Source organism: Mixophyes fleayi, chromosome 1 (assembly GCF_038048845.1).
Source record: "Mixophyes fleayi isolate aMixFle1 chromosome 1, aMixFle1.hap1, whole genome shotgun sequence".
NCBI lineage: Eukaryota > Metazoa > Chordata > Amphibia > Anura > Limnodynastidae > Mixophyes > Mixophyes fleayi.
Genome location: NC_134402.1, coordinates 446,572,887 through 446,586,129, shown reverse-complemented (window position 1 = coordinate 446,586,129; position 13,243 = coordinate 446,572,887).

The window sequence follows — 13,243 nt, the reverse complement described above, 5'->3', positions numbered from 1 at the left end:
AGAGATACACCTCCTATGAGGCATATCTGTGGATGTATCTGTGAGAATACAAGGGTAATAGTACTTTGACGTGGGGTAAATAAATCAGATAGGCAAATAGGGGGTAAAATAATCAGTAACCCAGCACTGCACAATACACACTTATATTCTCACCAGCGTCTGTGCCTCAAGCTCTGTGATATCCTTATTGCAATTGTGTTCAGTACTTGGCCAAGCTGCTGAACCACGCTATTCGATCCTCTACCCAAATGGGATGGACAAGGTCCGATGTCATCCTGCTTTAGGTGGGTTCACAAAGTGACCACGTCCGCAGAGGCTGCAGAACACATATGCGGCCAAACTTGCGCCACCCTGCGACCTGGACCGAACCCTCACCCTGCATCAGCTTCACTTTTGTTCTAAAAAGCAAATCTCCTTTGTTCTCATTTCACTACATCTGCTCTTCCTTCCCCTTAGTTGGTTCACTCACAGCAGCCCCCACCTTCGGAATGTGCTAAAAATATAACATTTGTCCCGCTGTTTAAGACGTGGACTAATTAACATGGGATTTCTCTGTGTGTCGATTCTCTCTTGCAAAACTGCCAATACTTCTATGCAATTCTTGCATTATAATATGCTAATACTCAAGATAATATTATATTTATGACCCCACCTGTCACCATTGAAGAATTTATACAATAGACATAAAATACACACAACACAACAAAATACAGGCAATTTCAAACACAGTTTAGGACGAGAAGGGGTGTACAACAAGACTTCTAGTTTCAGTGTCCTGACACTCCCATCTCATCACAGTGTCCATATATATTTGTGTCACAATTACCAAAACACATCCTTACTGTGCTTAGCCTGAGATTGTCCTCCAATCAGATTACTGCCGTCTCCAGTAGATGTCAGATTCACTCCAGTAGGATCTGATCTTGATAAAATGACATTTTGTTTTGTGGGATTGAAGAAAACAGATAATCTACAAATCTAGAGAGAAATTGACAATAGACAAAGAGACGCTATGTATGTCATGTACAAAATTCCACAGAATAATAGATATACGGAAGACACCTGTGCACTCACCTGTGTGTTCACATGCAGCAAGATGTCATATATGGCATGGGTTACTGCCACTTACACATCATATTGCATAGCGGCTCCTGTATAACAAGCCATAACTCAGATGTAACTGGCTCTATCATCCCAGGTCTTCAACAATGTCACCATTGTGTTTTGCTCTTGCAATACTCTTGATGCTTGTTTGACTTTGTACAACCTCTAAGTCTTCAAGTTTGTCGGATTATATTCATTTGCCTGTGATACTAATGATACTGACCGGAGAGAATCACAGCCTCCAAATAAGCCATTCCTCTGAGAGATGTCATCCTGGGAATCTCGGATTGTGTGTTAGTACATACCAGCTAAGTGGAACAATGTGGATTGGCGAGGAATGTAGCACAAGACAGTATTATGGCTGTGAAGCAGGAAAATGAGAAATATACATTAAATAAAATATCCTGGCTTTATGTGTATACAGTATGTAGAGTTGTATATGTCATTCTCGTAAGAGACCGCTGTGCAATGGAACAGGTAGGTATTGATAGATCATGGTATATGAAAGCCTAAATCAACCTAATATAGTTATATTACCAATAGAGATGGTTACTGACCCCCGTGTTTTGGTTTTGGATTCGGTTTTGGATCTGGATTACCGTCGTGTTTTGGTTTTGGTTTTGGTTTTGCAAAACTGCCATTGCGTGTTTTGGTTTTGGTTTTGGTTTTGTTTGGTTTTGTTTTGCTATTTTTTTGGAAAATCCATGTTTTTGGGCCTAAATTAACCCAATTTAGTGCTCCAACTGTTTTAGAGACAAGTAAACTAATTGTTGAGGTAATAAATCATCCAAAAAAACAGTTTAATTCTTCGTTGGTAGGCCTATTCTACACACAAAACAGATTGTCTTCCTCTCCATCTATGCATATTGGCAATGCAGCCATCGTCTTTGAATGTATATTACACCCTACACTTATAGTTACATTTGTAAAGAAATGGAAAAAGCCAGTTTGGTTTCTGTCTCTCTAGGCCCCCCTCCACTTGTATAAAATACCAAAAAATTCAGCCATTATAGACTGTACAATATTAATTGACATGGAGAAAGCCAGTTTGGTTTCTGTCTCTCTAGGCCCCCCTCCACTTGTATAAAATACTAATAAATTCAGCCATTATAGACTGTACAATATAAATTGAAATGGACAAAGGCAGTTTGGTATCTGTCTGCATCAGATCCTCTCTCCACTAGGAGTAAAATAGAAAACTATTCAGCCGTTATATAATCTAGAATATAAATAGAAATTGAGAAAGGCAATTTGGTATCTGTCTGCATCATAATCATCAACATCATCATTAGCGCCCTCGTCGCCTACACAAATCTCCCCCTCATCCTCTTCTAATTCCAAAGTGGCATCCTCAATTTGGGTATCACCGGCTACACTCGGGCTATTAAGGCACACATCAGCAGAATCCTCACGATTAGACATCCCACTGTTGGATGGACTCTCCACAGGGATTGTTGTCATTTGTGAATCAGAGCAAATATTCTCCTGTAATGCCTCACTGTTATCTTGCAGCTCGGCTTTGACGCGTAACAGTAGTTGTGCACCAATTGTAGGCTGGGTAACTTTTTGGGATCTGCCACTAATAGCCAAAGGTGAATGCCTCATTCTCTCTTTGCCACTGCGTGTGTAGAATGGCATGCTTGCAATTTTTTTTTATCGTCACTTAACTTTTGCTCAGTTACACTTCTTTTTCGCTTCAATACAGTAAATTTTTTTTTGGTTTTTGTTTTTTGCACTAATTTGAAAACACTCTGTTGTTTGACATCGCCTTGGCCAGATGACGTACTGGGAACACTAACATCAGGACTGGTGACAGAACCTGGTTGCTCATTCAGATCATATGTGGACTGCTTTGAATCCATTCTGAGCGCAAACCACTGGGGAGTGCTAAAAATTATTTAGTAGATACTGCTGACAGATATGACTTTTGACAGCCAGAAATATTAATGCACAATTAGGGAGGACACCCCAAAAGCACTGAGGAGTGCTAAAAATTATTTAGTAGATACTGCTGACAGATATGACTTTTGACAGCCAGAAATATTAATGCACAATTAAGGAGGACACCCCAAAAGCACTAAGGAGTGCTAAAAATTATTTAGTAGATACTGCTGACAGTTATGACTTTTGACAGCCAGAAATATTAATGCACAATTAGGGAGGACACCCCAAAAGCACTGAGGAGTGCTAAAAATTATTTAGTAGATACTGCTGACAGATATGACTTTTGACAGCCAGAAATATTAATGCACAATTAGGGAGGACACCCCAAAAGCACTGAGGAGTGCTAAAAATTATTTAGTAGATACTGCTGACAGATATGACTTTTGACAGCCAGAAATATTTATGCACAATTATGGGGGACGCCCCAAAAGCGCTGGGGAGTGCCAAATATGAAGAAAAAATAATAAACCTCTATCCTCCTCTCTGCACTAGCGATTTTGGTTAGAGCAATTGCAAGAACAATATTGTATTCTCTGTCCCTGCTCTAATTAGCCTATGACTACACCCTGCTCTCTCCCTCTGTCAAATGGCGATGGATTGCTGTGGAGGCGTGTATTTATAAAGTTGAAGTATCGCGAGAACCGAGCCCCGAGATCCGACGACGTCACAATGACATTCGGCCTCGATTTGGATTTGGAATGGGCGGGAGAGTACCGAGCTGCTCAGCTCGGTACTCGGATACCCAAAGTTCGGGTGGGTTCGGTTCTCGGAGAACCAGACCCGCCCACCTCTAATTATCAATAACATACCTGCCAGCTGTCCCAAGCCTAGAACGAGGGACTTACCTGTAAGTGGGCTGAGTTTTGATAAAAAGTAGCTGTGTTTGAGTGGATGGGGGGAATATTTGGGTAAATCAGGGGATTTTTGCCTTAATAAATATTGGGAGGTATGAAATAATCATCCTCTAATAGAAATGTTGGGGGTCCACAAATTTCTGGAGCTATGCTCCCCACGCATAAAAAGATTTTGGTTCATACATTTCCTCCACAGGCAAACCAAGGGGGGGGGGGTTTACTAGTGCCTGGAAACCCCCCTCCAAGCCTGGGGCACTGTATAACTGAGGTGGCTGGACCCTGCCCCCGCTTCACACGGCTCTGCTTGAAAAGGGAGAGCTGTGTGCACCTAACAGTAGTGCACGCAGCATTGCCCATGTATATTATGGGGATAGGAAGTGTTGGAGAGCAGCCAAGCACTGTCTAAAATTATAGCCACGCCCCCATGCATGCTGGTCACGCCCACTGATGGCGTGGTGTGGAAACCCCCCTCTACAAAACCTGTGTTTGCCCCTGTCCTCCATAAATAATTAAAATACGATCAGATTAAATTGGACAGAATTTGATCCAGCACATTGGATCACCAGGTTGGTACATGACAGCCCTCACCTGCCAGGTGATCTTACTGGTCAGTAGGGTACCAGGTAGAACCAATTTCTATCGACTTCTGATCAAACTTGGTTATTGTTATCTGATTGGATCTGTGCAATTTGTCTTTCTATATGTGACCTACTTGATTAAACATAGGATGACCCAATCCAATCGGATTATACCAAGTGTTCCCAGCGTTAATCATATTTCTGTCCATGAGGTAACTTCTGCCTGACTGAAAACAACAGGAGTTTGAAAGTAAATTGCGATCGCTGATTGCCGACAGACCTGATTGCAAAGTTGCCACACCCATCCAGTTGGCATTGGCAATTCTACCCAATACCCTGTGTTAACTCATAACAGTGTCGGCTAACCTGTGACGCTCCAGGTGTTTTTGAAACTACAAGTCCCAGCATACCCTTCCAGCAATAAGCTGCTAGATATTGACAAAGCATGCTGGGACTTGTAGTTTCACAAACACCTGGAGTGTCACAGGTTAGCCAACACTGACTTATAACCTTCTCATAGCTCACAGTCAGGGAGACAAGTTCCAGGTATCTGCTGTAGTACTCCCCAGCCACATTGGCCCCCAGCTTAGGACCCCCACACTATGTCCGTGCGCGGAGAGAGGGATCATTTTGAAAACAACCCTATTTTGAAGTTCTCTTTTCATCTCAAACACAAGCAGAAAAACTCTGACACAAGAGAGATAGAATATGTAAATAACACCATATCCTACAGGAAGGTTCTGCAATCAAAACTCTGGGGGGATCGCTCTTTAATAAGGAGCTGCAGGAATACAGACTACGCAGAAATGTTTGCGAGACTGACAGATCAGAGGCAGCGAGAGATAGATCCATACATTAGACAGCAGGAGGTGTCAAAATGCTGCATCTAATTAGTCATTTATTAATGGGCCGCACAATGTTTCTCTTGATTACACGGCCAATTATGCATCTGATGACAATCTGCAGATCATGTCAGATAATCTGTACGTGGAAAGTGTCTAAATATCCAAATACTTTCTCTCCAGCACGACCCGTTTCGTCCGGGGGGCTCTGGTGCAAAACTTTTCTGTCTAGCGTTATGTAACAAGTAGGCGCTATATAAATAAAGATCAATGTTGATTATAATGAGAGAATTTTTCCCTGATTTTCCAACCTATTACCCAATTACTGTAACATTTATACGTTAAATGAGAAGCCCACAGAATTAGTTTTCATTCATATGCTCCAGTTCATAATGAATATGAATATATTATTTACTTTTATGCTGCATTCTGATGGAAAAATAAGCATATTATTAATATTATTTTAGAATATCTCTGTATAATGGGGTTAACTCCCCTTAGACAAGGCCTGATTAACGTTCGAAGAACCCTGCGTTCCACGGCAGTCTAACAAGCGTTAGGCAAAAACTAATTTTCGCCTGATTCGTTAAAAGTAAACCAAAAAAATGAGTAACCTTGCACCTTGGCAAAACCATGTTGCATTGGAGGGGGAGGTAAATTTAAAATGTGGGGACAGATTTATAGCTGGGGTAGGAGCATGTCCTAGATCAAGTTAAGATTAAAACCTAAATACATTGTTCTTTCAAGTTTTCTGTTTACTTGGAAGAATAAATAATCTCTTATATTTTAAAATTAATTTAGGTTTATACATCTCCCTGTCACAGTTTTGCACCCCCCAAGCCTATTCTCTTTGGTGGTCTTGATTTTGGGGTATAAGGTGTTCGAAAAAAGCATTTGTGGGTGTTTTGGGTGAATGTGGATGGTGAAGGGTCTGAGGGGTGTTTTGGGATGCATGCATGATTTGAGAGATCTATTCTAGGGGTATGTGGTCTCTCTGAATCAATGTATTTGGTTAACTTATAACGGTGATGAAGTGTATAGTGTGGCCCTTTTGACCGTGGCACTTGAATCGTATAAGGTTTCCCCGTCATTGCACTAACATGACCCGTTCTCTGACTTCACAGGGGCAGCTACCAATCAGAATGCAGCTGTCCGTGTGATTGACAGGATGGGCTAGAACCAGGGAAATATCACATGAAGGTATGCAGTAGTCTTTTCATTGCTGTAAATTGTGTGTGTGTGTGTGTGTGTGTGAAGGGTGTACATAGAACCAATAATACACATAAAAGAAACAACCAGAATGGAAATAGTTAGCAATGCAATTTAATTTATTAGTTATAAATAAAGTACAAAAAAATTTCCACAAAATGTGAATTGAAGCAAGTACACAATTTCTAACGTCTCATCTGTAATGCACTATTGCTTTCATGTTGATAATAATAATAAATAATCCTCTAGCATTTTTTATGTTTTTTTTTCCTTAATTTTTTTTACTATAAAATAGTCTATATGTAACAAAATGTTGCACCACAGCACATAGGACAGCAGTAGAGATTACAAAACCGAGAATGACCATTTCTCTCACCCGCGTCATTAAACAATTTATTTAGGGATTGGTTTTTTTTTTGTTTCATTTTTTAAAAAATTTTGCATCTTAAAAGCGAATTGGCAACTGCGCACAGAGAGTGGTGAAAGCATATGCAGCATGTAAGAAACACATTATATATCTTTTATAATAATCATTATAGACTGGTTTCAAAGCTTTGCCTCTTAAATGATTACTAAATATTGTCCTTAGCTCGAATTTGCATTGATTGTGAAGAGATTATTATTTCATTGTCTATTTAATGTGAACTAAACCCTTCTGAAAATGAAAAGTGGAGGCGTTGCCCATAGCAACCAATCAGATTCTTGCTCTCATTTATCTAAAACACTGTCGACAATGATAGCTAGAATCTGATTGGTTGCTATGGGCAACGCCTCCATTTTTCATTTTTAGAAGCTTTAGTAAACCTAACCCCTCCATGTTTTCCCACACTAGGAGAATTCTGAGAGTTGGGGTTTCCAAATCAGCCATTGTATGTATCTGGTGACCCTGATCAGCCAGTATTTTCATAACATATCACAGCAAAGAATGGCCTGAAAAAAATGATATTTATTTATATATGTCTGGCTTTAAACATATTATTTTAAAAATGATGTAACATTATACCTTTATTTTACTATACAGTATTTAATGTAGCAGCAAATGAGAGCAAAACAGAAATGGACAATATCCAAAATTTGCTATTGGACAAGGCAAATAGTCCTATGTATTATCACCTATTGACCTATACTTATCAGATCCCAGAGCAACCAATCAGATATCAGCTGAGGTCAATCAAGTGTAAGTGCAACTAATGGAAGCAACTATCTGATTGGTTGCTCTGGATTAAGGTACATGTAACATTTATATGAATAAAATCCACCTATTGTCCCCACACATTTTGTGACTGAACCAATATTCGTGAAAATGCCATTTTGTGCCTCAGTGATGTCATTAGTTCCTATTAGCCAACTGACAAAGAAGCTAATTCATGAACATTGCCTCAGCCGCAAAATGGCTGCCTACGCCAGTGAAGCGGTTCAGCCGACAAAATGGCTGCCTCCACTGTGTGGAGGCGACAGGTCCACTTTAAAGTGTACGGCGTGTGGTGTGTTTGGTTGTACCGGGCTATTGTAGCAGCAAAATACCCCTGTAAACTGTACTCAGATATTAGCAGCTATGCTTGGACTGGGAGTCCACACACTGACTGGATGTACATTGGCTAAGGGGTAGATTTTACTAAGACTTCTAAAAAGGAAAATGGAGGCGTTGCCCATAGCAACCAATCAGATTCTAGCTATCATTTATCTAGTACTTGCTAGAAAATGATAGCTAGTATCTGATTGGATGCTATGGGCAACACCTCCATTTTCCTTTTTATTATAAATCCTGTATCTCACACCCCGAGGCCAGTAAAATCCTGACTGTGTTGGCTATTGTCGCCCTACATAAGGTAACGGTGGTTTCTGGCTGTTCTGGTGCCTGGCAGTGCATTATGCAAGTGAAAGCAATATTTAAGCAGATGCGGTATAATTACAGCGCGAGTGACGTCTATCACTCATTTACATACAGTAATTGAAAGATCCCAACGCCTCGCTCTCTCGTCACCTATGCTCTCGGCTTGTTCAGAAACCCTTCTCACAATTTGTGCTGTTTGCGCTCTTCATGTAGAATGTTAATGTCAGTTTTTCCGCCGTATGTAACTCTATCCATTATTAAAATGAATAGAGGGCCATCCATTAGCATTTTAGCTGATAGAATGACCAACATTAGGAGGTCATTGCAAATTATCATTCTCCGTGCTGAACATTGTTGTCCTAACAGAATAAGCATCTGTCGCATCTTAACCAGCCAACGGCCGGATAGATGACCTAGTCTAATTGGAGCCATGGAATTTGTGGTGCCCTTGGGCCATTCATCTTCTCCGTTGACTATTTATGAGTTTGGATGAGACTTTCGAAGAGGAAAATAACTTGGAAATAGGAATGAAAACTGATTTCCATTTAACAAATGAGCACAAACTAATACCAATAACTAATACCAATAACTAATACCAATAACCAATAACACACTTAAGAGTAAGAGCTATGGTACCTTTCTTCACAGTGCAGAGAAGGACATTGGATGAGGGTTTTCCACCTTTGGACAATCCCTCCTCAATATAACCCCCCCTACTTCCCATACAGCCAATATGTCTCCCCCTGGACCCATCCCAAATTACTTGAAGTCAATAGACTGGTGTACTCAATCGGTCCATAGCTCTTCCATAAGACTCCAAAGAGCTATAGATGGTTTTCAGTACTGACGACCCTACGGGAAACACAGCACAAGGTTGGAGGTAATAGAGGGTTCCTGTTTGCTATATGGGTAGGGGGGCTATCATAGGCAAACCGAGGGGGGTTTCTAGTGCCTGGAAACCCCCCTTCCAAGCCTGGGACACTGTATAATTGAGGTGCCTGGACCCTGCTCCCGCTTTACACAGCTCTGCTTGAAAAGGGAGAGCTGTGTGCACCTAACAGTAGTGCCCGCCACATTGCCTATGTATATTATGGTTATAGGGAGAGTTGGAAGCAGCCAAGCACTGTCTAAAATTATAGCCACGCCCCCATGCATGCTGGTCACGCCCACTGGCGGCGTGGTGTGGAAACCTCCCCTCTACAAATCCTGCGTTTGCCCCTGGATATGATATTGCTATTGGCTGGACAAGGAACCCCTTAGCTTTCACTAGTGTGGTGCATGTTTAGTAACCTGCAATAGCGGAATTAGACTTTGGCACAGAACTACCTCCTCATTGGCACAGTTTTGCATCTAGAAGACTTTATTAAATCACTTGTCGTTTTTGTCATGCACTAGGATGTGATCAAAATCACAATGATTTATGTAAACATCACAGAATTGATAAGAGTTGAACGCCTTACGTGCTGCGCTACAGCATAAGGGAGGTGATATACAGCTAAACTATGTGTTCTGCTGAGTAATCCACTTTTACCCACAGTACCAACTATCTTAACTTCTGTCAAGGGTCTGAAATTACATTACGCACATTATATTTCCCATAATTAATATATAATAATATATATAATATACTAATGGGGATTTAAGCATAAACAACCAAATATAGAGCTATCATTGGACGTGACATTCACAAAAACACTCATTACTATCATGAAACAAGGATAGAGTCATTTATCTTGTTATTAGAAACTTTTGTAATTAACCATTTATATTCTGAGGGAGGGAATTCAATTTACCGCCATGTGTGCCGGAGTGCTTCCGGAACGGTCGTAAAGGCACTCCGTGGCCATGTAAGTAAGCGCAAAACTTTTTTTACCCCATTGAGATGCATAGGAAATGATGTTCGGATACCTTCGTACTCGGAGTGTAGCCGGACATCATCGTAATGCCTGTTTAACTGCTTTCTAGTGAATTGATATGCTGCATTCTCATGAATTGTGATTCGGCCCACTATTCGACCCTTACTGTTTCTAGGCGGCTGGTACACTTTACGCACAGCGCCAAAGTTCATCCTTATTTGTGCACTACAAACCGGCCAGCCTATAACATAGGTGTTTGGTCGTATTTTATTGAATTAAAAAATATTGACGTGGACAGGTCCATAATAAAAAAAACATCTTCTAAAAATCTATTTTTTATTTTTTTACAAACGCGATTAGCTGTAGTTATCGAGATAACTTTAAATATTCTCAAGTCCAAGCGATTTTAAGACTGACAATATTGTACAGACCCCTCAGCATTGGAAATGCTTATTACAATGAATACGCTTCACGCTTGTCTGCAGAATAATACATTAGTATGATAACAATGTACTATATTATTAAGCCTACTGAAGAGGCCCCTTATAAAAGTAGATTAAAATACAATAATTGGATATTTGATATTAATTTTGCTTTACGATATTTCTCTCTAAGAATATGACACGTTCCACCAGGTTGCACAATAAATTAGCAACAGTTTAATATATTACAGCAGGCCGACTCTTTGGTTTCTAAAGGAAAAATATAACTTGGTCATTGATACAGTTTATTTGTATTTTAAAGAGCAAACGATCATTTGGATATAACGTATTTTTTGTACAGAACTATGTCTAAGTGTCAGCAGCTATATTGGATATAAATCTTTCATGTAAATGACAAAAAAATTACTTTCTATAATTGTATAACTTAGAATTTCTATAAATGTACATTGGAATTTTTTATATATATTCGAAAACATTACAATCTGCTCCTTTGCATATGATAAACTTTAAATTTATATATATAGTTTTCCTTTAAATAACCATTTTTGTTATAAATACAGGTAAAAATCAGCAGGCAAACTTAGGTACCACATCCATCGAAACAAAAGTTGAATTTTGGCAACACCCAAAACAGTTATTCAATAGTATGAGGCGAAATGCGTATGGAGCGAAATGCTGTAAATGATATCTACCATCTGATTATTAGCTTCAATTATTATGCTAGAGCTGGATTGTAGGGTTGAGAATCTGGACTGCCAATCCTTTAAACTAATTTTACCGACAATTATATAAAAATTTACTGACGGATTCTTCTGAAGTATCAAAACACTACACAATCCAAGGTCTTTCCATTGACACTCCCGTGTGTGTTACCAAAGTAGGGTCTGATCTTTACTGATTACTTCTTTTCTTCTTATTCACGGGTGAATTTTTATTTGACCTGACTGTCGGTAAATTTAGTCATGGTTGGCAACCCTGCTCAAACGTTTGATAATATTCAACGGCAAATGGTGATCTTGTCACATGCTGTATTAACACTGCAAGCAAAACTTTATCTATTTCCATTGAATATTATGTGCAGCGACGCGTTTCACTGGCTGAAAAAAACCCACAGTATTTAGAAGCTCTAGAGTGACACCATCCTATAGGTCGTAGCACAGATGCTAATTAGCAAGATACTGTTCATTAGGGACTCATGTGTTGTTGTTTGTTCCTCCCCCTGGGAGAAAAATGCTCTACTTGGCTTCAAGTTTTCATGCAAGAATCATTTAATAGACGCTGAGGAGAGTTAAAGGGTCATCTCGGTTTGATTATGAGTGCAAATAATATTTATATGTGCTAAACACGTCCACTATATTGCAGTTATCCACTAGGTCACAGCATACAGAATTAAAAGTTTGCATTCTTAAGGAATGTGTCCAAGATAACAGCACCACATTAATACAGCTTATAATCACACACCCTGAATTAATATTATTCCATTTTTTTTGTTTTACAAGATATCATTTGTTTTAAAAGTACTGTCACATGCAAAGCATTCCAGTCCAGAACAATGCAGAAAAATGAGGTAATAGAAGTTATATATATATAAAAAAAATTAGTATCATCTCTAAATAAATAAATTATAATTAAAAAGGCCAAAACAACTATAAAAATAATTAAATAAGAACCCACAAAAAATCTACAAGTTAGTCATAAATTATGATTGTTAAATATAAGGCATTTAAACTCACAAAACCCTGTAAACTATCAAACATTTGATTCCTACAGATTTGAAATCATTCTATAGCTTTCTATTCGTACAAGATATTAAACATATGGTACCCAATACACCAATACAACCTGCCACGTTACAGCTCACCGTTTTTAGGGTTCGTACACACGAATATATTTCGATAAAAACTTGGTATTTTTAGAAAAAAATGTGCTTGTTCTTTAGGCAATAATTTAATACTTTTCAAGACCAAAACTCTGAAAGGCTATCTACCGTGATTCTTTCCAAGCGTAGGGGTATATCATACAAAGACGAAACATAATAACCATTTTCTTTATATTTTTTCTACACCTGTGTTTTATGGTTTGGTCTGCTGATGCTGCATGTGGGAGCCCATCGCCGTGCCGTATATATCCCACGGACGAGATAACCAGAATGGCAATAGATTTAGTCTACAACCACTTCCCTTGTCAACTGTTTACAAGCAAAAAGATCTTCATTCGTTTTAATATTAAGTAAATTGTGCTTAATTGGCCTTCGTTCTTTGCAGACGTTGCATTTCAGCTCTTCGAACCCCTGTAGATCTCCGGCAAAAGTGTTAATAACGTCATCGAATTTTTGACAAAGCGAAAGCGAGGTTAAAAAGAGAGTTTGGACAGAGCTATTGAACGGCCGCAGTCTCATTAACAGGATCAATATATAATATCTGCGCTATTCTCTAAAGCATAGCTGCACCCTAAATTAAGCCGTGCCTGTGCATGTCAATTAGTCTTAGGGGTAATATAGAATTCAGCAACCAGTCAGACGGATCCAGAGGACAGCGGGAGATTTTAATGAGCCAGGAAATGTTTGCACCCAAATTTAC